This window comes from Desmodus rotundus, chromosome 2, assembly GCF_022682495.2.
Source record: "Desmodus rotundus isolate HL8 chromosome 2, HLdesRot8A.1, whole genome shotgun sequence".
NCBI lineage: Eukaryota > Metazoa > Chordata > Mammalia > Chiroptera > Phyllostomidae > Desmodus > Desmodus rotundus.
In genome coordinates this window covers 136763042-136786316 of record NC_071388.1, presented here as the reverse complement: position 1 = coordinate 136786316, position 23275 = coordinate 136763042, and the positions used below count along the sequence as shown (strand labels likewise).

Below are 23275 nucleotides of genomic sequence, written 5' to 3'. Positions count from 1 at the left end.
ATACTGATATGTAATAAATCATCTAAAATTTATCCAAACCAATTGGAATAAAGAATAACAGTTTATTATTATGCCCAATATGAGAAAAATGTTCAAATAAAGGTAACAAATATAACTCATTGTCCTCAAGAAGTATTTTTTTTTACTTTATTGTTGTTCAGTTACAGTTGTCTGCATTTTCTCCCCACCCCAGCCAAACCCACCTCCCCCCCTTGCTTCCACCCTCCTCCTTGTTTTTGTCTATGTGTCCTTTATAGTAGTTCCTGAAAACCCTTCTCCCCACTGTCCCTTGCCCCCTCCCATCTGGATATTGTTAGATTGTTCTTAATTTCAATGTCTCTGGTTATATATTTTTTTCTTTTGTTGATGATGTTCCAGTTAAAGGTGAGATCATATGGTATTTGTCCCTCACTGCCTGGCTTATTTCACTTAGCATAATGCTCTCCAGATCCATCCATGCTGTTGCAAAGGGTATAAGCTCCTTCTTTCTCTCTTTTTATTTTTTAGAGAAAGAGAGGAAGGGAGAGAGCGACATTGATTTGTTGTTCCATTTATTTATGTATTCATTGGCTGCTTCTTGTATGTGCCCTGACTAGAGATCGAACCTGCAACCTTGTTATGCCAGGATGACATTCTAACCAACTATGCTTCCTAGCCAGGGTTCTCAAGAAGTATTTTTAATGGTAACTTGCAAAATTGAATGTTCGGTATAATTCCTGTTTCTGAAAATTGATGGAATACAACTGTGGAATCTGGGTTTATTTAAACATTCCATCTATTGGAATTTACAGGAAGACTTGAAATATGTAATAGATGTTACTGTGCTCTTATTTGGTAACTTATGTTCTAAAAGAACAAAATTATTATTTTCTTAATTTCCCTTGATAGTTAAAGCTTTGTAGGACAACAGCAAGACAAATCTCCCACCTGGAGAGTAGAAAGTTTTGGGTGAGTAGTCAAAGGCAATAAACCTCAGAATCCAGGAAGGTATTGAACAATTACTTCCTCACTTCAATTTTTAATTATGAAAATACTTGCTAGGAAAAGAGACCATCTAAAATGGAAACTGCATTTATATTCAGATATTTGCAATGTAAAATAACTGGATGTCAGATGAAGAACTGCCTGTCATATTTTGCTATTATAATAATATATTTTTGTGCATAACCAGACCTGTCTTGGTGAGTTACTGTAGCCTATGGTCTCCCTGAGATTTTCCAATGGGATTTTAATTGTACTCTTATGTTTGCCATCTTAAGCAGTACAGGCTGTTAAACTCAATTTGTCAGAAAAAATATTCAGGTATAACAACCAGATAATCTGTATCCCTTTGGAATCAAAAGTCACTTTGCCAAAATATTTTAACACGCGAAATTGCTTCTTGAGAGATGTTTGCCATACAAAATGACAGAAAACTACATTTCCATTATAATTATAACTGACTTGCGGAGCTAAGTTTTTATAATTTAAAGGTATTCTCAACTCTGACAGCCCTTCCATGTTGAATTATGCATCTTGGGCTCTTAAATAGTTCTGCTGGCACAAGACAGCTGAGATGAAGTTGTCTTTCTAAAATAATTGCTCCGTGGAGCATCCATTATACCTTCAGAAAAAATGTATTACTTGACTTCCACAAATTATAGACTAGCCTATAATGGGTATTTTTGACAGCTATTAGGTTAAAAAAATCTGAACAGTAAAATGAGTATTGATATCACAATGGTGTGCTGTGCATGTTAATACCAACCTTCTCCGTACTTTCCTTCTACAGCATGATGTAATTATTAATTATAATAATATTGATGTTACTGAAATCATGTTAAAAATATAGTACTGGCAAAGTGTGTCATTTTCTCACCTATGAGATTAAAAGCATTAACTGAATATTTATAGTAGATATTGATGACACTATTCAAGTGTAAAAGAAAAAATGAATTCATTTTTGGTAATGTTTTTCTGAATAATTATTGAGCATATTTTTTAAATCATGAAGGACATAATAATAAAATATAAAATCATACTTTTTTAATCCCTCAGATTCCTCTTAAAAATATTGGGCACTGGTAAAAACATAATTCATCAACAAATTGTTAAAATCTGTATTCTATTTTTTTTATCACAGATGTTATGCTTTTGATTCTTTTTCTCTCATTAAACTTTGTTTAATGAGTCTCAAAATTCTGTGATGGATTTTTGGTCAAGTTGTTTCCGTTAAAAAGTACTGATTCTAAGAACTAATAACTTACAAACTGTCACACACATACACACAAATGTAAATGCTCCAAAAAACTTCCCCCCTTCCGTCTGAAAGTTTTAAAATGCATTGTAATCATTAACCACTCTTTAATATTATACTTAAATGGCTGATTGAGATAACCAGTTCTGAGACTGTTCTTCTGCCACTGATTAAGACTAGGTGGCAGGTATTGGGGATTTTATTCATTTGGCTTGCTGAGCTTTCTGGGCAGATTTGGTGACTTTGTCAGCTCTAGCTGCCTTCTTGTCCACTGCTTTGATGACACTCAAAACAACTGTCTGTGTCATGTCACAAACAGCAAAACAACCCAGAGGAAAATAGTCAGAGAAGCTCTCAACATACTTAGGCTTTCCAGGAACCAAACTGACAATTGTAGCATCACCAGATTTCACAAACTTTAGGCCATCTTTCAGCTTTTCCCTACAGCGACAATCTTCTCTTTCAGCTCAGCAAACCTGCAAGCAGCAGGAGCTGTGTGACAATGCAGCACAGGTGCATATGCAGCAATGCTTTGGCTTGGATGGATCAGGACAATCACCTGACCTGTGAAGCCAGCTGCTCCCATTAGTAGGTCATTTTTGCTGTCCCAGCCACATTGCCATGGCAAACATCTTTGACAGACACATTCTTGACACTGAAGCCCGCTTTGTCCCCAAGAAAAGCTTTAATCAATACTTCATGGTACATTTCAACAGACTTTTCTTCAGTTGTAACATTAACTGGAGCAAAGTTTACCAGCATGCTGGGTTTGAAAACACCAGTCTCTACTTGGCCCACAGGGACAGTACCAATACCACCAATTTTGTAGACAACCTGCAGGGGTAGACACAGGGGCTTGTCAATTGGACAAGTTGGTGGTAGGAGGCAATCCAGAGCTTCAAGAAGCATGGTTCCACTGGCATGGCCATCTTTCCATCCCTTGAACCAAGGTATATTAGCACCTGGCTCCAGCATGTTGCCATTCCAACCAGAAATTGGCCCAAATGCTACTGTGTCAGGGTTGTAGCCAATTTTCTTAATATAAGTTCTGAGTTCTTTAACAATTTCTTGATATCTCTTCTGGCTGTAGGGTATAGCTCAGTGGACTCTATTTTGTTAACATCAACAATCAGTTGTTTCCCACCCAGTGTGACAGCCAGAAGGGCATGTTCATGGGTCTGCCCATTCTTGGAGATCCCTGCTTCAAATTCAGCAACACCAGCAGCAACAATCAGGACAGCACAGTCAGCCTGAGAGGAGTCTGGAATCATGTTTTTGATAGTTTCTGTGTCCTGCTGTATCAATGATGGTCACATAATACTTGCTGGTCTCGAATTTTCACAGGGAGATATCAATGGTGATACCAAGCTCACATTCAGCTTTCAGTTTATCCAACACCCAGGCATTGCTTGAAGGAGCCCTTCTCCATCTCAGCAGCTTCCTCCTCGAAGTTTTTGATGGTTCTTTGTTGACCCTACCACAATTGTAGATGACATGGCCAGTAGTGGTCAACTTGCCAGAATCTACATGTCCAATGACGATGATGTTGATGTGAGTCTTTCCCGGTTTGGGTTTGATTTCGTGTGGTTTTCATGACACCTGTGTTCAGGTGGCAAACGTGTTGCAAAGAAGTTGCTTTCAATTCTTAAAGCAGTTAACATTGCCCAAATAAATCACCTTCAAATGCCCTTGCAGGAACGTTTTATCCCAGGGAACATGACAATCCCATGATTAAAATCTAGAATGAAAACAATAGTTACAGTCAGGAATCAGAGGCCAAGGCTGTTCTTCTTCTTTTTTTTTTTTTAACTATTTCTATTTTTCCTAAATAAATGCAGTTATTGCAGGAAAATATTTGTTGTGAATTTAGGAGAATTCTATACAAATAAAAAGTTTGATAAGGTATGAAAATAGGCAGTATTTTCCACGTCTATTGCATTTCTAAGGCTATTTTAAAATATAATCACAGAAGAAATGTCAGATTCCCATGTATTTCCTGTGTAAACAGTTCATAAACCTAGAAACATAAACACACTCTTCCTACCTGAAAAAAAATTTTAAATGTGTAATTAAATTTAAAATTCATTAATATATCAACTTCTTAGTCTGTTCTACCCTTCTGAGAACTAATCATACAGTTATTATTTATACGTATGCCTTATTAAGCATATTCTAGAGAGATCATCCTTCTACTCATGGTTAATAATGTGGTTTTTCCAAATTTTCTTGGCTTTAAGTTTATCTTCACTTCTTTTTCTTTTAATTTTATTTATTTATTTTTAGAGAGAGGCGAAGGGAGGGAGAAAGAGAGAGAGAGAAAGAATGATGTGTGAGAGAATCATCGATTGGCTGCGTCTTGCGCACTTCCAACCAGGGACCTGGTGTGCAACCCAGGCATGTGCCCTGACTGGGAATTGTACTGGCAACCCTTTGGCTTGCAGGACAAATGTCCAATCCTCTGAGCCATACCAGTCAGGGCATTTTTTTTTCTTTTCTGTTTTTTTTTTAAATAATATCCTCACTTGTTAGGTTAATAATAGAAAGACAATTCTTGCACTAAGCTCTTGCATTCCATTTGTTACTTATTAAGGCCTGGGGTGATGTTGAGGATGGGTGGGATGATCAATGGAAATCTCTCCAGTCTATTTTATCACTTTCATATCTCTCTTTTTAACAAATTCTTGAGAAGTCTAGAGGACAAGCTTAGGAGATAGAGAAACATTTAGAAATAAATGTATTAAGAGAACTAGGGCAGGAGGGGAGAAAAGAACAGGTGCAGTGAGTTTGTTACACTCTGCTGTGCTTTAATCATCCATCACACCCTCATACATTTATACTGGCCCCAGAGGTTAAAGACCAAGGTGGCAAAAAGAGAAAAGAAAAGAAAATCCCAGTGCTGGGATTAACAAGAAAATTAACAATTTACACTGAGGTAACCACAGACATTTATGACAATCTAAGTTAATTTTCTTTTACATATACATTAAAGTGATATTATAAAACTAAACTGTAACACACTTGAAAAACGTGTGGCCTTCATTTTGAAAACATGAGATATAGCTTTTAAAATTTTTATTGTCACAAATTATTAAATTATTAACTAAAAGTACTTAATTAATTAGTTGAGGCATTATATATGGAATTACCAAACCAAGGAGTACCTAACCCTCCCTCCACAGCAAAACTGCTCAGAGTGACATAACTGATACCGAACAAAAATGAGGCTGGGCTGCCCACTGCCCAACACGAGCATAAAACAAAGGTTGGTGGGGAAGGAAAAAGGTCTTTATTAATTTGACACAAACAATACCCAGGTGCTTCCAGAACCAGAAACAGTGTCCAGAAATCCTGCTCAGCCCTTATTGGTAGCCTGAGGATGCTACGTTGATACCTCTCTGGCTTCAGGGTTTCTCCCTGGAGTCTGTGCATGTGAGGCCAGCACTGCTATCACCAGGCCAGCTTCCCACTCTGGGGGCCTGGGGCCACTGCCAACCACTGACGACAGTCGGGCAGGAGATCCAACCATGGCAACTGGTACCCGGCACCCGGCACCCGGCACCCACCCAGGTACTGCCAGTGCTCAGGTACGTGTGCCCCTGTGGATCCCAGAGGAAGAGAAGGGCCGAGTCTCTGTCCTCCCACTGTTTAAATCTCCTGGCCCAAATTTCCACGCACTTTGGAGGGGTTCAGATTCCCCAGCCAATCCCATCCTTTTTCCTGGCTAGATTACCTCCCGGTGCCACCAGGTCCTGGGAGGGAGTAGGAGGGCTTTTCCCCTCTGTCAATCACCCTGCCATCCGCCTGCAGACTCCTGGCAAAGGCCACCTCCTACCACATCTCCGCCTGAGGGTAGAGAAATCTGTCATCACAGATTGCACTAGCTCAGTTGCCAGAGCAACTGACACTGCTGCACTAGCTTCAGGCGCTTCCTGCTACCCTTCATTCCAGGGAACCCAGCCTTTCCCTCGCTGCCTTGGGGCCCCGCCCTCTCTCAGCCCTACCTCTGCCCAGCCTTCTCGCAGGATCTCTTGTATCATAAAGACTTTTTATTTCAAAGAACTTGAATAATACATTTTTATATCTTTAAAACTCATTGAAAATAGTTATTTTTCTTTCTTTTAAGTTAGGAAAAATTACCTGGTGGTAGATACTATCTGCCATGAAATATGTCAAATAGCTTATTTCTTTTCAAAAGCTGAGGCCATTTCTGTATTTAATATGAATAAGATTCAATAGGTACATTATGTGTGTGATTGTGTGTACATACTGTTAAAATTAGGCCCTGGATGGTGTGGCTTAGTGGATTGAGTGCCGGCCTGCCAACCAAAGTGTAGCTGCTTCAAGTCCCAGTCAGGGCACATGCCTGGGTTGCAGGCCAGGTCCCCAGTAGGGGGGTGCATGAGAGGCAACCACATATTCATGTTTCTTTCCCTCTCTCTCTGTCTCCCTTGTCTAAAAATAAAATAAATAAAATCTTAAAAAATATATAATTACACATACTATATTTTGTCAAATGCAATGGAATTTTATGATTTTAATTATCTCTGTATTTTTCTAAAAACTTCAAAATTTCTACAATATAAGTACTTATTTATTTTTGTGCTATGCAAGCAATACAAAAAGCTATTTTTGTCGCAAAGTTTTTCAACAACAAAAATACAGAATAAAATTTAAAGTTTTTTTTTAAGTTGAGCCTTTAAAAAAAAAAAAGACTTTACTTATTTTTAAAGAGAGGGGAAGGGAAGGAGAAAGAGAAGGATAGAAACATCGAAGTGTGGTTGCCTCTCATGTGCCCCTCCCACCCCACTGGGGACCTGGCCTGCAACCTAGGCATGTGCCCTGGACTGGGAATTGAACTGGCGACCCTCTGATTTGCAGGCCTATGCTCAATCCACTGAGCTATGCCAGCCAGGGCAAAAGTATTTTTTCTTTATGTCTTGACACTCCATCCTCCTCCTGACCTCTAGCCCTAATAATCCAATATCTTATCTGCTGCAACGGATGTTTATTGGTGGTGGTAACTGCCCAGTCCTTTATTTTTGGCTTACTTTCTTATATGCTATGTATAGAGAGACTGAGATTTCTCTATTATTCAACCTCTCAAGATAAAGAATTAAATTTTCCCCCAACTTCTTTGCGAACTGAGGTATGACGTCCTCTGGTTAATGAAATATAAGCAGAAGTCATGATGTTAGGTTTTGGGAAACTTCTTCAAGTGACCTAGAGACATAATCCCTTCGCCCCTTTCCTTTCTTTCCAGAAGTCTGTTCAAGGTACTTGAGGCTGTGGGCCAGGGATGACTCCAACCTGTCCTGTGAACACCATGTTAAGGGCCACACCTAACCAGAAGAAGGAAAGAGAAAAAAAAAACAAACCCAAAAACAAACTAAAAAAGGCTCTACTCTCCTGCTAATGTTCTAATGCCGAATGGTTTTGTTCTGTATTTCTTTCTCTGTGACAAAGTAATAAGCCTCTATCTTTCTTTAGCGAATGTCATTTATATTTCCTATTGCAAGAAGCTAATCTGAATTCCTAGTTCATATTATCTAAGAACATTTAAAACTATAGCTATGTCTATTCTTTTACATATTCTTTACATCATAAAGTAGATATTCAGTTTTGAATTGCTTTTATTCAGTTAATGATCTTTTTAAAGATGTTTTCATTTAAGTACAGACAGATCTAACTTTAATTTATATGGATTTATTCTATTGTATTAATGAAATATCATTAATTTAACTTGTTAGAAGCTAAGGTGGCATCCAATACTTGTATATTGAAATCAATGCAGAAATTAATATCATTGTGCAGGCATTTATATTTACCTTGGTGGATACCTAAAGTATAGCTCCAAGGTTGAAAAATATATGTATTGTAAATATTGGTATATATTTTGAAGAATCTTAACTAAATTCACTCTAACCATATTGAGTGCCTTTTTCCCTACATTGAATATTATCAAATACATATAATTTTCTTCCAGAATATCATGAATAATATGAAATTATGTTGTTTTTTGTTTGTATATCCAAGTTATTACTGAATTTTAACATATCTTTATTTTTTACAGCCATGTGTGTTTCTTATCAAGTAAATTGATACATTAAATAATTAAAATGCATCCAATGGGTTCTTGTTGTTTTTAATAAACTCTTTATATAGTGAGGTTATTAAAGTATTATTTGTAGCAATGTATTTGCTTAGTCTGTGGCAGAGACAATAGTTCAATGTACTTTTTGTTTTAAGTGTTGAAATCATTCAGTACTTTTCTTACCTCTCTGGACTATGTTTCTTGAACTTCACAGGTTCCTCTTGCCTGTATGTACTTTTTCAACTTCTCTGCAGTGCATTCTAAATAATTATTTCAGAGATAAATTTGGAAGAAGATACTCACGGAATTCTCGAAGTGCATGCTGTTATTTTGCCCTTCTATTTTAATTTACTTTAATTAAACTTGGGGTTTTAGGTTTAATCGTTGCTTTATAAGGTTTTGTTTCAAGATATTGTTGTTCCTCCTATACTTCATAAAAACTATAATTCCTTATTCTAAAAAGAGGAAACCTTAAAGGAAAACTAAAGAGGAAACTAAACCTTAAGAGGAAAACTAAAAAACCTTATTCATATGTTCCCCTATCTTAGAAAGCTTTCAGTAATTTGAGAAATTTCAGATATATTCAGCCTGCTTGGCATTAAATAACGTTTTCAATAAAAAAATTTATCTTGTCAAGTAAGTCTGTTTTATTATTAGATTTTATTATAATTTTTATTTTATTGGTATTAAATTTAGTGGAGTACATTGTTTTAACAACACACACATTTCAGGTGTACACCATTATAATACAACTGTGTACTCAATTGTATATTCACCACTCACAGTCTAGGTTCTTTTCAGTACCATATATTAGACCCTCTTTTTCCTCCCCTCAACCACCTTCCCTTCTGGTAACTGCTATTCTGTTGTCTGTATCTATGAGGCCTTTTTGTTGTTGTTGTTTGTTTTGTTTATTAATTTATTGGTTTTTGTTTTATATTCTACCATGACAGAAATAATATGGTTATTATAATTTCCATCTGACTTATTTCACTTAGCATAACACTTTCAAGATCCACCTATCACAAATGCCAATATTTCACCATTTTACAGGTGAACAGTACTCCACTGGATGTCTGTGGCATATCTCTTCTGTCCACTCCCCATTTAAGGACACAAAGTTTGTTTCTATGTCTTGGCTATTGTAAATAATGCTGCAAAGAACATAGGGATTTTTATTTTCTAGTTCTTAGCTTTCAGAATTTTTCCTTTTTATTGTAGCCTGCTCCTATTTTAAAAAATGTCTTCAATATTTATGATGTCATTTATTATTTTGTTTTTAACTTATGTACATTGTGAACAAATTAAAATAGGTATTATATGGAAAATTATTTTTAAATTATGAGTTCTAAGATTGACATAAGAATAAAATAATTCAGTATTTAAAATGTGCTGAGAACAGGCTGGTACATAGTTATAGTTACGTGTGTGAGTTATTGATACATGTATATATGTAAACATTTATATTCTGACCTCATCTGTATTCACTTTGCCATCGCCTTCAATGTTTGCTTTCTTACTCCTCCATTTCCCCATAAAAAAATGAGAATCATGTCTTTATAAAATTGCTGAGAGTGTATCTTCCAAGTTTCTTGAACATACCAGTAATATAAAATTATGTTTGTTAGCATTCATTATCTGATATTTATATTGAGTTTACTTTAGGTAAATATTTTGTATATATTGTGAATAAATTAAAATAGATATTATATGAAAATATTTTAAAATTATGAGTTTTTCAAATTTTCTCAAATATTTTTGATGTTATTTATTATTTTGTTTTAAACTAATGTGTGTATTTCCTGATGCTATTCCACATGCTCATTTCGGCCCTTTTCTTTTGAGAGATTTGTTTCTGTAATATTCATATTCATGAATGATAGACTCAGTTGGTTATTATGGGAAGTCAGGTTCAGTTTCCTTGGCAGTTTAATAAAATATTTGTAAAATAGACTGACCCATAAATGGGATGCGTGCCTACAAGCTCCCTGCAAGAATGGAGAGGGCAGCTAGACCTATATAGGCTTTGCTTTAAGGTGTTTAGATACAGAGCTTGCCAAGAGTTTAGACTCCCTGAGACTCTCAAATGATGTCTTGTTTTGATGTTGGTGAATGTAAAGTATCTGTCCTTCATAAAGCTTTCTTTTCTTTAATTGTTTTCCTTTAAACCTATTACGGAATCTCTAGTGACCTAACTATTCTCTCACTCACATAGGTGACCACCTCGACAGCAAACACTTTTTGTTCACAGAGATCTTAGGGTGAAATGTCTCTGTGGCCTGCTGCTCCTTTTTTGATATTGAAATTAGGATTGGAGAGGAAGAACTGCTTTTTTGAAAACAATTTAAAGCAGTTTTTCTACTTCAGAGTCCATCATTTTTTCTGCATATTTGTTGATTTCACATGTTTAGTCTTTCTGGAAATATTCCCTCATTCTCGGTAGCTTTCTTGCATACACTATATTGAGAACTGTGGTTTTTCTCTCTGCTTTTTATACAACACCTTTTATTTCTATATGTAATAACTCATCAAAACACTTGGCATATTATTTACCAAGACAGCTAATTTTTAAAAATATATTGCCAATTACTTTAAGAAATCTGGGGACAGAAAGCTATGGGAGGATGGAAAGTAGATGCTGGTATACAACATGTATATTAATAGTTGAGTCATTTGTAAATTGATATGTTATGATGTGTTTTTCCAACTCTGTAAACAACATAGTTGTTTTTAAAGTTTTTATTTATTGATTTGGAAGGGAGAAAGACAAACAGACATTGATTTGTTATTCCAATTAATTATGCATTCATTGTTTACTTCTTATACGTGGTCTGACCAGAGATTGGACCCATAACCTTGGCATATCAGGAAGACTCTCTGACCAACTGAGCTACCTGGCCACGGCCAAAACAACATAGTTTTATTATTTTTAAAAAATGTAAATACAAAAAGCATAAAAATCACAAATTCCCTTCAATAATAAATACTGCTAAACTTTGATTATACCTTGCTTTTAAAATAAGCCTTGTTTTTAAAAACAAAATTAGAACTACATTTTGCCCTTTGTCTTATAATCTAAGTTTTCCGCTTTACATATAAGCTTTTTAAACTTCATGCATGTGTGACTTTACATATGCAAAAGGCAGAATCTATGATTTTTTTTACATTTCTGATTATAAGGGCAATACCATATATTTGAAAAAGTTTGCGAAATGTAAATAAATAAATTTAATCAATATTTTCTCAACAAAAATTGTTTCACTTTTTTGTATATGTCTATAGAATATTTTGTTTGCATATACAAAAATACACATATATTTTATATACTTATATATAGTACTGGTTGGTGTTCTTACTTTACAATAAATTTTGACTATCTTTCTAAATCAGTACATTAAGATATATTCAATTTCTGCCTTGGCTGGTGTGGCTTAGTGGATTGAGCACCGGCCTGTGAACCAACAAGTCACCAGCCAGTTCGATTCCCAATCAGGGCACAGTCCTGGGCTTCGAGGCAGGTCCCCAGCAGGGGGAGTGTGAGAGGCAACCACACACTGATGTTTCTCTCTCTTACTCCCTCCCACTCTGTTTAAAAATAAGTAAAAGAAAAAACTTCAAAAAATATAAAATATATTCAATTTCTTTTAAAAGCTGCATATTATTTTATTATGACACTATACCACATTCAACAAACTATTACATTATTTCTGACATTTGGGTTGTTTTCAGTTTTTGATACCTTAGTGAATCTCCATATATTTTTATATTTGTGCAGTGCAACCAGAATTTCTGTAGGACACATTCCTAGAAACGGGATTGCTTAGTTAAGAGAGGGGCATTTTTTATTATTTTATCAGATTTTGATAAATCTTCCAAGTGTAGGAAAAGACATGTTTTCTACTCATTGCATATTTTTTAATTGTGTATTGATTCTTACAATTAAACTTCAGTCACCTTCAAAGTATTCTCCATTTGATGCAATACACCTATTGAGACATTTTTTCCACTGCTCAGAACAATTTTTGAACTCATTGATTTTGATATCTTTTAGTGCTTCTGCTTTTTTCATTAAATCATTTTATTATTGTTATTCTATTACAGCTGTCCAAATTTTTCCACCTTTGCCCTCCTCCTCTCATCCCACTCCCGGTCCCACAGTCAATTCCTGCACTATTGTCCACACCTGTGGGTCATTCATACATGTTCTTTGTCTAGTTCCTTCCCCTTCTTTCCACCATTATCCCCCTTGCCCCTGCCCCCTGGTCACTTTTAATCTGTTCCATGTTTTCATGCCTGTGGTTCTGTTTGTTAATTTATTTTGTTCATTAGATTCTTCTTATAGTTGAGATCATATGGTATTTGTCTTTCACCAACTGGCATATTTCACTTAGCATGACACTGTCCAGTTCCATCCATGCTGTCACAAAAAGTAGGATTTCCTTCTTTCTTGCTGCTGCATAATATTCCATTGTGTATTTTTTAATGTTTAACTTAAATTGTGGCCATATAACAAATCAAACTTAAATAATTTTCTCAATAGTACAAATTTTCCATTTATTTTATGTCTCTGGATCTTTGTTAATTTTCCATATGTGTCCAATATTTGTTAGCCATTTTAGAAGGGAGGTTGATGCTTGAACACTCTTTGTGGTTTTGTTGGAAACATTTCTTAATGTTTATGTATCACTCCCTAGTTTGCAGGGTATTCTGGAGGACTGCTGGTAAAGTTGCTGTTATACCATATAGAAAGAGGGAAGCAAATATGCAAACATAAGTAAGATGTACTTCTTGGGCTCAAGCATACACATGTTAGAAACAAAACAAGTACATAACTTCCAAGAAAAGAAGATATGCTAATTTAGAGGAATAAAGAAAGGCTTGTACAAAGGTAACATTTTTAACAGTGTCATGAAATAAATGGAATTACAATAATTACAATATAGGAGTTGAAAGCTATGAGTTTTATTTTAACTAATAGTTTAATATTCAGTTATTAAATGGCCAATTAATCAAAATAATTAAATTTTGGCTTTGTGCATAAACCTAACCATTATGTGCATTCCCCCAGTACTTTATTGATTACAATCAGGAGATCTCCTTTGCTTTCTGCATAAAGAAATTCTTGAAAATTCAACAAATAAGAGCACAGATGCATTAGCCACACTGAGTATATGAGGACAGATCCTAGGCAAAGTTCTTTCCATCAGAGTGAGCCTGATATCATGGAAAAATGCGAATAGCCATCAAAGAGATACCACAGAACTGGACTCAAGACCTACTTTAAACAATCTAGTGGCAATTTTTAAATCATTTCATCCCAAATATTATATTATTCATCCACAAAACTACTTCTGTGAATGGCATGCTCTCTTCAGGTCTCTCCACCTCAGAGACACTGTGAATTGGCCCTCCACGAAGTCTTAACAACCTGTGATCTCTGCTACCTTCCACAGTTACGCCATCTATCTCTCTCAGTTGCTCTATAAATTATTACGCTTACTATCGTTTCAAATTATTCACCTTTTAACAGGTTCTATCCTTTTTGTTAGCATCCACCTCTTCTTTCTCTTCAGTTACATTACTTATCTGTTTGTGTCATCATCACTTGAGGACAAGTTTTCATTGCTTTTAGAGGGAGAGGAAGGGAACAGAGAGAGACTGACGTGAAAGAGGAACATCTATTGGTCGCCTTCTTGTATGCACCACACCCCAGCCGGGGATGGAACTCACAGCCTGGATATGTCCCCTGACTGGGAATCAACCTACAACTTTTGGTCTGTGGGACGATGCTCCAACCAACTGAGCCACACTGGCCAGGCACGTCTTCTTATTCTTAATAGGCCTTCTATTCCTATCATTTTCTAATGTATTTTCTCTAATTTATAATTAACTTCTTCCTGAAACTTTAATTTTTAGATGAATCTCTCTAGGCCTCAGTGACTTCAATAATAGAATGGGAATGCTAAATCTAAAGTGCCTGGAGGCTGGAGCTTGGGCAATATCGATGCTTGCAATAACCCCAGCACTGCTCAACTTCAACTACGTCACCCAAGACAGTTACAACAGTGGTATCGAAATCCTCCCTTTCTTACCCCTTGTTAGCCCCAGTCAACCCACTGTCTTTTCCAAACTGTAGCATGCTGAGTAATAGCACAGTTCTACCATAAGAAATTACCTTTTATTTCTACAGTGAGCCAGCTCTTCCATTTGGTTTGGTTTGAATACATGAAGGGAAAGCAGCTGTTAAAATAAGTAGCCTGTGTAAGAGTTCATTATAAACATCATACTCCAACAAAATAAATATGCCATATTTTCTGAATAATACATGCATATAATATGTTAATCTTTTATAACATACCCTTATCAGAAAATAAATCTTATTAAGGCACAAGAAAGTTATTGCATTTATTAAAATGGGTGAATCAATTTAAGCTTTCTTATGGTTTGTCAAATTTGTAAAATATTATATTTCTCTTTAGATAGAGTTACATATTGTGTAGCTCAGAGATAATCCCCATGGTCTTGGCATATGTTACTTAATTGTCTCAGAAGGAAATGCCATAAATAGCATGCTGTCATCCCCCACAGGCACTGGCTCATCTGTCACAGTGGGGGCTCCAGACAGGGTAAGGTGCTCTAAGACATTTCTTAGTCTATGTAAATCACTGCCATTACTTCTTACCACTTCCCAATTGGTCAATTATGTATAAACATGTGTTAATAAAAATTTGCCTCTGTGCCTCTAAGGTACACACCCATAAAGCTATGTGAGTATGATAAAGTATAAATGGCATACATTATTATCTGATTCAGCCTACCTCATAAATTATGATCCAAAGTGCTTCCATAGAAAGAAAACTCCAGAAAGCTTCTCATGCCAAATGCTTGGGGGAAAAAAAGGGACAGGATGGAGAACAATTTTTTCCCAGTCTTTGTAATCCAGTGAAGAAAACACTCAGGTTTTTCTTATAAGGAGAAAGAAAAATAAAGAATTTTTAAATGTTATAAATGCCTATTATAAACATTGAAACACTTATAATAGATAATAGAATCATAAAAAATGAAATCCCCTATTGTAATAATAAACATAGTAGGCACAATTAACAAAGATCTATCTATAAATGCATGGGTTTACAAATTGTTAAAAAATGTATTTTTTGAAAAAAATTAAATAATGATTTTCTAACCATGGGACATATGTATTTTGATTGCATTCTCCCAGACAAACATTATAATGAACAGTATGATGCAAAGTTGAATCATACTGAAATTTATTAGAGAAATATAAACAATTGAAGTTTATTAGAGAAATATAATGAGCATGTTGCAGATGGTACTATGGATTTAGAATCATAAGGCCTGAATTAAAGTCCTCTTTCTTTGTGAGGGACGTATGACTTTGGACACATTATCGAACTTTTATAAATATCACTAACTTTAGCAAAAAAAAAAATTTGATGATATCAGTCCACCTCACAGAACTAAAATAAGAAACAAATAAAATTAATAAATACTAGAAAATAGTTTATAAATGATCATTATTATTAGTTTTTTAAGAAGAATTTCTATTTTTAAAATAATCTTGAAACATATTAAGACTAATGAGCAGAAATTTACGGTTAAATTTTTGGGAAGTATAAGTGTAAAATGTTATCTTAAAAGTTAATTTACTAGGTTCTTAATTGACTCAATGGAATAAAGTTAGTAAATTATGCTTGAACTGAGTTAAAATTGGAATAGTCATTATTGCTTATTATTGAACTACAAATTGTATCTGTCATCAATAAGCATATAACTTAGAGTAAGAACTTACAGTCAAAGTCACCACAGACAGCAAAAAAATGAAATGTCAGAATTTTATTTATTCACTCTCCCTTTCATCAACTTTTTTTTATCTGGGTACTTAAAAATCTGAAATTTCTTAATCCACTGACAAAATTTGTTTCTATTTAAAGTAAGGTGGATTCCAGCTGTGTGTACAGAATTGTCAACCCAGAGAAACTAATAGTATATCAGGACACATTCCAACGTATAATCATAGAATCTGACTTGATACATGGTAGAATAATCTTATAAACATTGGAATAAGCACATATCACCCCCCAAAAAATTATTCGGTTGACTTTTGACAGTGATAGAATTCTGTTTTAAGTTCAACAGACATGGACTAAGTATGTTATTGGTGTGCATTATTATATATATACATATATATATATCTTGAAGATTCGCCTCACTCTACAGACTTGTATATAATTTATAGGAGTCAATTCCTTAAAAAACAGGCCACAGACAGCCTAGTAAATCACAGATGTGTGTGAACCATATAAGAGTCTCCAGAATATCTCTAGAATTTTAAGATCAAATGTTAGATTGAGAATGTGTTTATTATTAAACTAAATAGAAGTGACTCTAAATAGGCTACATCCTAACCAGGGGCCTTGCTTTATCAGCCAAGTCATCAATTATTATTTATGAACTATGACTATTGATGAACAATTAAGGAGAATAGGAGAATATAATGACCACTGATAGGTAGTAGATAAACAAAAAAATAGAGCCCTGGCCATCTACTACTTTTCCTAACACCATCACATCATACCATGTGGATTTAATATAATAGGCAAAGGACATAGCACTTTTTAATGAGAAATTTTTGAGTCTTTCTTTATACTTTCATTTATTAAACATTTTAACCTATGTACAACCAACACAGTCCATTATGTAGAGGAATATGTATTATTATATGATAGAATTAATACATGGGCAATAGAGAAGTTATTATTCTCTTGTAGCTATACATTTTCTATCTGAGCAATTGACTTGAAAATCAATATTAAACACTTTACTAGGTAATCATATTGTATGAACTAAGGACTTTTATTCATTTGAATACTATTCCACAACCTGCCTTCCTACCTTCTTTACCTGTCTTCCTTTCCTCTCCTTCCTTCCTTTCTTCCTTCCTCCTGCTTTTCCAACTGTATGTATTCATATAAATTCAGTAAAAATTTACTAAATGACTCCTATGCAACAGCATTGTGTTGACTTAGAGAATAAGCCAATTAATAAAATCATCTACATTTAATGAGCTTTCCTATGAGACATAAATGATTTTTCCTACTCTGTAACAGATTAGTTTATTTAAATTGGAATGCTTTACTAGAAAGAGATTTTTACAGTCTTATTCCATAATAGAATACAGTAATAGACTGAAGCTATTAAACAAATAGTTACAGAATAACAAATATAAGAAGATGCTGTTGTAAAAACAAAGAGTGGTTCTCCATCACCATTACAAAGCATTGGAGCAGCATATTCTAGATTTCAGAAATGTGACTCATTTCAAGCTGGATAAATTTTTAAAAATTGAAACAACAGACTTTGTAGCGAAACTGAAGAAACTAAAAGCAGAAAATAATTTAAAAGCAACTAGATTAGAATAGAAAATTACATAGAAGAAGAAATACTTATTATTAAAGTATACTTCTCAATAAAAATAAAGGAGAGATAAAACTACTTCAAGTACCACAAATAATAATAATGATAACTGTTTACCTAGTAATTCCATCTTTTAAGATATGAAGTGTTTATGAAGAAATTTTTAGATAAAATAAAAATAGAGAGGTTACTATCAAGAAATATAACCAAAGACACTGAAATTGAGAACAGGCTGACAGGGACCAGAGGGGAGAGGGTAGAGGGGAGGGAATTTCAGGGGAAGGGTCTGTAGGAACAATTATAAAGGACACATGGACAATAACGAGGGGAGGGGGGTGGAAATGGGAGGGAGGTTGGGAAGGCTGGGAGTTAGGCTAGGATGGGGGGAAAAAGCAGAGAACTGAATATGAACAGCAATAAAATTAGAAAAAAAAAAAAGAAATTTGCCCTGAAGAAAGTTCTACAGAATTTATTCAAAGAAAATAAAAATAATCTTAAAAGAACGGTATTAGATGCAAGAAGAGAATAAGTTGGTAAGCAAATATATAAATAGAAAATATTTTTAATAATGATAATAAAAATGTCCTCTAATGTAGTATTAGCATATTTACATATTTTAAGAGACAAAACTCAAATACTGGGTATGAAACAGCATACAACATGGAATGGGGGTACTCTGAGCTATATCATTGTGTTATTAAGAAATAAAAGTATATTGCTTTTTTAATTTTTAACGCTATTGAAGCAGGGTGCAGCCAAGAGGAGGGCCCCAAGAAGGGATTTGTAATAGGGTCCAGGACTCGGGGTGTCCAGGAAATATTAGAAAAATATGTATAGGATGTCCTCACCCCCACAGGCCTGAGCCAAGGGGGATGGGACACATGGAACAGGGCCATTCAGAGCTGTTTTGGGTAGCAAGAGCTTTGCAGCTAACCCCTGGCACAGTCATTTAACATATCTATAACCTTTAACTGGTTTCATAGATATGTTAAGTAGCTGTGGCCCTGCTTTGAGCCAGGGAGATGGGAGTGGCTTCCACCCAAGATGGGTCTGGGAAGCAACTCCCCCTGGTTACAGGGCCTGCGTGAGAGCTTGGAGATGATTGGCTCCACGCCATGGGGCCACACCTGCCCAGACTTACTATGGCAGCCCAGTAAAGCTGGAAGAATACGGGGATGCTGGCAGATGTAGCTGACTGTAGGAGGAGTCAGAAATAGGGCTGCAAAGGAAGATGGGAACTAGGATTTAAACCTAGGCCCCGCAGCCATAGAAGGAAGAGACCATGCGGCTCTGAAGTAAAGGAGAGACCACGCGGCTCCATAGTAGTGGGGAGGACTACAAGGTTTTGGGGGAGAAAGGAGTAGACCACGCGGCTCTGAAGTAAATGGGAGAACCACGAGGCTCTGAAGCAAGTAGATAGATAGAGGTTCATGTGGTTCTGAAGTGGGGAAAAGGACCACGCGGTTCTGAAGGAGAGTAGAGAGGACCACGAGGTTTTGGAGTGCTTCTTCTTGCCACGCGGCTTAGGCAGCAGGAGAGACTTTGCCGGGAAGAAAAGGGGAGGAAGGACTCTTGCTGCTGGGCCATGAGAAGGTGCCACATGGCTTTGGATTAACTGGAGATTGCAGCAGCCACACAGCTGATGGTGCCGGGAGCCTGAATCACGGACTTCTACTTCTTTTCCTGAGACACGGTACCCCGGACTGGGCACCGGGAGAGGGAAGGACTGTGCATCTGTGGGTGTTCTAGAGGACTTTAGTATCTTATTGAAGACATTAGGTCATTATTCTAAGTTTGTGTAACTTTTAAATAAACAATTCCTTTCCTTTTCACCAGTCTCTGGCATTGAGAGACGTCTTTCCTCTGGCGGCGGGCATTTCGAACCTAGCAGGTGGGCGTGGGGGAAGGAACCTCCAGAGACAGAAAGGGGGAATCCTTTCTGTAATAATTTATTGTGAACCACCACCCCTCCCCCCTTGCTCTGTAACACTATTACAGATGTCTCCCATTTCCCCACCTCCACGAAGACCCACTCCAGTCTCACCCACCCTCTTTCATTCTGAGATCTATCAGTCTGTTCCATGGTTCCACACCTCTGCTTTTAACTTTGTTCAACAGTTCATTTTGTTCATTAGGTTCCACATATGAGTAAGATCATATGGTATTTGTCTTTCTCTGACTGGCTTATTTTGTTTAGCATAATATTCTCCAGGTCTATCCATACTGCTAGGAAAGGTAAGAGTTTCTTTTTTTTTCTTTTCTCTTTTTATTTATTTATTTATTTTTACAGCTGTGTAGAATTCCATTGCGTAAATGTACCACAGCTTTTTTATCCACTCATCTACTTGATGGGCACTTCAGCTGTTTCCAGACCTTGGCTGTTATAATTATTGGTGTTATGAACCTAGGGGTCCTAGGGGTGCTTATATTCTTTCCGATTAGTGTTTCAGGATTCTTAGACTATATTCTCAGAAATGGGATAACTTATTTATAAGATGTGGCCAAATTTTAAGGGTAACCATTCTAGGGCTAAAAATAATAGTTTGTTACTTTCTATAGGAGACCGGTCTGTCTGCATGGCGTGGGCCCTGCTCCCACTCAGAAAAGCCAGTGGGGAGCAAGGTCTGGCACACAGGACCAACACCCACAGATAGGTTCTCCTGTGGGGAACCAGGCCTGCATTGTACCTAGGCCACTTTGAGACTTGCTTTTTGCTAAAACTCCCTCACCCTGAATTGAGGCAGCAAACATTTACTGCATATCTTTAAAGTAACTTCCGAAAATCTATGCTAAACCTTCCAAGGATGAGTGGAACCAGTTCAACCAGTTTTCCCTTTACATTTGCAAATATCCTTCCTTTTTGATGTAATTAGCAACATCCTCTCCTTTGTTTTCTGTAACCGCCAAAAGCGAATTTGTACATAGTAAATGAGGACCATCCTCAATGTAATGTGCCCAGAAAAGCAATAAAAGCCTGTCAAGGCAAGGGTCGGGGCGCTCTCCTCTTGAGAGAGTGGCTGAGGCACTCTCCCCTTGGGAGAGTGGCCGTGCCATCTCTTTTCCTCCACAGGACTCAGTAGTCCATGTGAATTTGTCCATTGAAACCACAACCCTCGGATCCTGTGGGCCCATGGGGAGAAGAAAGTGGAAAGAAAAAAAAAAGTAACACAAGGAAATATCAATAAAGGGAAAATTTAAAAAAATAACGCATTATAAAGGAATGTAGAAGTGTTGAATTGAAAGAGTAATATTAGAAACAAAATCAAACATATGAATTATTTCAATAAACATAAATGTACTAAATTTGCCATTTATGAGACAGTGGTTTCCACATTATAATGTATTAAAATCGAGATGCATGCTATTTAGAATGTATATATTGATGAGTTAAAATTATTTAAAATGTATAACATGAATACGATTTTAAAAACCCTGAGGTAGCCATATTAATATTAGTCAAAATGGACTTTAAAATAAAAACATTATAAGGGATAGAGTCACTACATAGTGATAAAAAATATTTAGAAAGTACACAAATTTTAAACTTGAATATTATCCTTATAGAATCAAAAATATAAATCAATTGATTTAATTACAAAGATAAATTATGAAGTTTTAAATCATATTTTGAGGGTTCAAGAGACCTCTTTCAATCATTGATAGGTTATCATTCATTCTTGGGAACCGCCCTGCCTGATTTCAGAAACTGTAACCACTCGTGGCTAAGGCTGAGTAAAAACACCTTGGGACCATAAGCCATTAAGGAGACAAAGCTTATCTTCCCTGTAGGGGCACTGCCTCTGTCCCCTTTTACTTCACCCTGCTTGGACCTGTGTGGATGACTGATTAACCAATGATGGGTAAGATTCTTCAAGGGAGGGATGACCAAAGACAGGCATGGTCACGAAAGTGCCCTCAGGGAAGGACTTGGGTGACTATAGAGAAAGGGGGTGATGGACCCTCACCCCTTGGCTTTGACATAGCATGAGTCCTGATTCTGTCTGCAAGAAGTCTCCTAATCTCTTGGCTGCCTTACTTCCTTTACCCAATTTAATCCTGAAACAATGCCAGAGATGGGTGTGGCCCTGTACTAGAAAGTGTGAGTTCCCTGGAGTGATCAGACCTAAGAAAGAATGAATAAAATCCTATGAAACCTACTTTGCTAATACCCTCAGTTTAAATGATAAAGGTCCAAGCATGAAATGAGTTTGTTCCCCAAAGTTTTATGGCCGTTTAGCCATCTGACCCTGACTCAGAATAAGCCCTCCTAGTTCTTTGAATGTTATCTATTGTTTGATCATTACTGCCTGACAATGATTGAAAACATTACGTATATGCCCTGTATTCCTATGCAAATTAAACCCAATAAAAACCCATTGAGGAAGAGGCTCCTGGCCCTTCACCTTAGAGAGATCAGCCACTTTTCTTCCCCAAGCAGATTATGTCTTGGTAGACTTATTCTCATCCACCGTGGATGGGGGTGTTCTGTGGGCGGAGCCCCCCAACAAAACATAAAATAATGAACACAGTTGTAGGATAATATTTGAACAACATATTTAATAACCTAAATTGAATGAACACAAATGTATGAGTATATACATGTATATATATGTACATATGTAGATAGTTTGTATATTTATTCAATCTAGCAATTAAATATATGATTCAAACATATTCCATGTTTAAGCATTAGGATATGTGTCTTATCTATATACCTATTTACCTACCTGTCTATATTATCAATGAACAAATGAAAAGTGAAATTACAAAAATAATAATGTGTGCAACAGATGATGAGCACAAATTCTTCTCAAATATGTTTAGAATATTTATATAAAATGGCCACTAAGCAGTCTTCAGTAATGCCTACAAACATAAAGAATATAAAATCCAATTAAGATGGAAGTCATGAAAGTTTAAATTTAAAAATCTTCATGCATGTGGTAATATAAATAAATATTTCCAAATAACTCACGTGCAAAAATAAGAAAATCATAAAAAGAATTTAAAAGATTTTGATAATAGTTTATAAAGTCAAAACCAAAAATTAACTGTTTTCTTAATGCTAACAGTGAACAATTGGAAAATGAATTAGAGAGCAAGTCTGTTATGATATTATGTAATAATATCATAAGTATTTCCTAAGAAATACATAGGACTACATTTAACATTAATGCTTAGCACAAATTTTTATATAATTGCTATATATATCATATCTTGGGTAATTGAGCAAAGGGGATATAAAATTGAAATTTATAGTATTAGATACATTGATTAGAAAATAAATAAGGATGAAAATTAAATGAAATAATGTCCTACTTGAGCAGAGAGAAAAAGTAGAACACAGAAAGTTAAACTTAAACATTTAAGGAAAAATAAGATAAAGTAAGGGTAGCATTAGAAAGTAAAATAGAAAAAATGACCACATGGAGGGCCAAGAAAGATAAAATTTGTACTGTGAAAGATCTAGTGAATTAAGCAAACCATTACAAGATTAACAAAGAAAAAAA

At 35.7% G+C, this 23275-nt stretch overlaps 1 pseudogene; it reads right to left on the bottom strand.

The window, feature by feature from the left end:
• Nucleotides 1-2439: 2439 nt before the first annotated feature.
• Nucleotides 2440-3507, bottom strand: LOC112313078 (elongation factor 1-alpha 1 pseudogene; annotated as a pseudogene).
• Nucleotides 3508-23275: the final 19768 nt, after the last annotated feature.